General features: G+C 33.9%; 1 protein-coding gene across 1 annotated transcript in view; it reads right to left on the bottom strand.

Moving 5' to 3' along the window:
* The window catches only part of LOC117125331, a 29,180-nt gene extending 27,187 nt beyond the window's left edge, over window positions 1-1,993 (bottom strand). Inside the window, exon 1 of the mRNA XM_033271800.1 lies at window positions 1,885-1,993. The gene's annotated coding sequence lies outside the window, so the exon portion shown is untranslated. The remainder of the gene's footprint in view (window positions 1-1,884) is intronic.
* Window positions 1,994-3,681: the final 1,688 nt, after the last annotated feature.

Below are 3,681 nucleotides of genomic sequence, written 5' to 3'. Positions count from 1 at the left end.
CGTTTGTAAACGTGCACGGACGTCATCGTCGAATCCCAGGACTTCCGACGGTAAAGCTGGCCTGCCTGCCTAGGTCCGTCCCAGGCCAACCAATAACAATTAACAAAATGTATTTTTTTAAATATAGGTCTATGGCGCATCCTGTACATGCAATTCAACTTTTACAACAAAAGCCTAGGCCTACCTGTAGTACGTCCTCTGTACTTAAGCCTAGGCCAACACTAGTTTGTTGTCGTCAGGGTATAATTCTGTATCTAAATGAACGAGGAGCGAACCTAGCTAGTCAACATCTAGGCTAGGCTAATTAATTTTAAAATCAATAACCCACCAGGACTTTCTGTCGTTTTCTTCTTTGCAACAGCGGACGAAAAAAGGTCAGTTATTCTACAACGTTTCATGATTCTTTATCACTAAAAATGAACAAACACTCGTTTTGACGCACCCCGTTCTGTAGTGTAGTGCTATGATGACTGAGATGGACTATGTTGATTTATTAATAATATTTTGTTTGGGATGAAAAAAAGGAGAGCCCATTTCCCCAAAATGCTCCATCAGCACATAGTTTAGTGTGTGCTATGGACAGTATGGCTATGGAATTTTCTAACCACACAACCCACAATTAGGTGATTAAGTCGCAAAACCTTATCTGCATTTGGTGGATTAAGTCGCAAAACTTAAGCTTCGTTTGGTGGCACCATTTACTGTAGGTAGACGGCGACCGGTTTCGTTACCGGTTGGTACGTTTCTTAAAAACATTCAGCCAAAGGCCAGTGAAAGTTGAGACGGCAGCCGGGTTTTTATCGATGTTTGCCATCCTTATGTGTGCCATCGTAAAGTCATGGTTTGCTGGAATTGCGTTTTAATTTTCTGAAGCTGAGATATTCTATGAATGTAGGCTTGTATCGCAGGCTACAATTTAAAAACGGGTGGGGGTTCGCTAGAAAAGGGGGTTCGCCTGAACCATAACCCCCCCACCCCGGCTACGGGCCTGTAAATGGTGACTGACTCCACCAATCGGAGCGTTTGTTCGCCAGTATGGACATACCATAGACCTATTTATTTGTTAGTGTCCTACTCAATTGTGTTTATCTATGTGGTTTTACTTGACCTTTTTTCACTGAACAACAGTAAAAATTGCCATGACAGTAACATTAGCAATATTAATCAATAATAACAGAACTGCCAACCCCTGGGTCATGAAAATCTGGAGATTTTTTTTTTAAATCTTAAAAACCAAAAAATCTAGAGGTTTCCAGAATTAACCAAAAGATGATGCAATTTACAAAAAAAAGACACGTCAAGACAAATCATAGTGGTATCGGCAGTGGTATAAAATTACAGAAAAACAACTTATTAAATTGCTGCTTGTCTATCGCGGCGAATACATTGAATAATGATCCAATCAATCATTTATGCATAAATTGGAGTATTTTGCGGAGGGAACCTGTAAAATCAGTGAAATCGGGTGAAAATTACATTCGATCGGGAGAACTGGAGATTTGCTTAGATATCGGGTGACCCCCGACAGGATCGGGTGAGTTGGCAGGTCTGATAATAATAAAAAATTATAATAATCATAACAACAATAATAGTAATAGTACAGTATTAGTAATAATACTAATAATAATACTAATAATAATAATAATAATAATAATAATAATAATAATAATAATAATAATAATAATAATAATAATATAATTTTGCAAAGTAAATCTCAAACGCAAGTCTTCCGTATAACACTTAAGTACTACGCAGTTTGTTTTCCGGTATGTATTGGAAGATATTTAAATACTAAAAAACTACTAAAGATTACTTGGCTTTTTTAACCACATTAATCATTGAAAATGAAATTATTAAATTTGAATATCAAAATTAATATCTTACCTACTACAAACGAATCTGATAGAGTTCGTATTTGTTCAGGGCATCGAAATACCACAGCAGGGCGTTCTGATTTTCTAAATGTATTTTCTTGTTTATATATCACCTCTAGATAGACAAGTGTGGAAATAAATACCACGTGATAAAAATACTTTAAACATTTGAGTGATCGCAATTTACGTACCTTATCATGTGATACAATTTTACAAAGGCAGCAGGTCATACCGTAAACAACCAATAATATTTGACCATGTACAGCCCAGCACGAATTTGCAAAACGTTTTTGTACATTGCCCTTCACATTACTAGCCTGAATTTGGCCTGCGGGCCGCCTATTAAGAACCAGGGACAAACCCATAGGCCAATATTTTTTTAAATTACATTAATATAGGCCTAATATTAGACAGAATATAACTGAAAACAATAAAGCAACAGAAACTTGCAAATTATAAGACAGTGAGCGCGAAAAATTGATTTACACTGAACCAACTGATCGACACAAATAAATAGGCTCTAGAACGATGATTGCTGTATATGAGCCTACGCCAATATTCAGTTGTGAATTTAGGAGGGGGGATCTACCTCCTTTCAGAAATTTAAAAAAAAAAAGAGAGAAAAATAAATTATTCATCACCCAAAACGCTTCAGAGGTTATTTCTGGGCAACTAGAAAACAGAAATTCCTCGGGGGTATGCCCCAGATCCCTAAGGGTAGTGTTGTCTCTCGATCGCCCCTCCACATTTTCGGACATCTCTGAATCCACCCATGATATTTATGAAATGTTATTTGATTTTAAATAATTCGGTCTCACTCTGAAAAAACGTACATGAATTACATATAAATATTGAATAACACATTTAAAACAATATTATAAACACTCACCTAATTAGAAATTAGTGCTTAAAAGAAAATAAAAAAATATGTTATCAAATTTGATAAAAGTAAAATATGCAAGTGAAACTAGGATTGCACATTAAATGGAAAAGACCACTGACAATGGGGTCCTATTCCTACCTAGATAATAAAAACTTAGCAAGATATAGACAAGATTTATAAAATGAAGGATTAAAATAGTGGATAATGAAATAAGATATTAAAATCTAAAATGTAATTGCTTAGAATTTAGTATGCATATACAGGTACATATAAACGATTTAATTAATATTAGCAAGATATATTTAAGATTTTTATTTTAAAGTTTCCTACATTTTGACAAAGCTTAATATCATTGGATAAGCATTCCATTATTACTGAAGAAAACGAAAGATTTGGCGGAAATACTTATTAAACATTTGAAGTACTTATTAAATATTTGAGTTAATATTTTTCCTACATCGAACCAAGAAGCCGAGAAGTAGTCAAGAAGAGCACTTATGTAACATAGTTTATGCTTTTAAAAGGAAGTCAATTGTATTATTTATTTAATTAATTTTAAAACAACATTTTCATTACTACTATGAATACTGACTGGTGCTACGCAATGTAAGGTATTTTGCAGTAAATCTATAAGGAAGTCATGGTTGTTAATTTAACAAAATGATATCATCATACAGATAACAAAGTTTGATATTGTAAATAATTAATGGATTGTAATCCCGGAACTGATTGTCAAAAAGGGGGGATGGGGAAACGATTTCGTAGAACAGAAAAAAAATCTACACAAACTTTTGTTCATTCTTTGGCACAGGGTCAATGTCATATATTTGGGTATGATCAATTAAACTGTACAGTATGTGTAAAACGATAAATATAAATACTGTATATAAAAAAGGATTATTTAAGTACATTATAAAACAATTG

This window comes from Anneissia japonica, unplaced genomic scaffold, assembly GCF_011630105.1.
Source record: "Anneissia japonica isolate Jap-2015-1 unplaced genomic scaffold, ASM1163010v1 scaffold315_len769609_cov171, whole genome shotgun sequence".
NCBI lineage: Eukaryota > Metazoa > Echinodermata > Crinoidea > Comatulida > Comatulidae > Anneissia > Anneissia japonica.
Note: the sequence above shows the minus strand (reverse complement) of the source record. Positions and strands in the feature narration are given on the sequence as shown.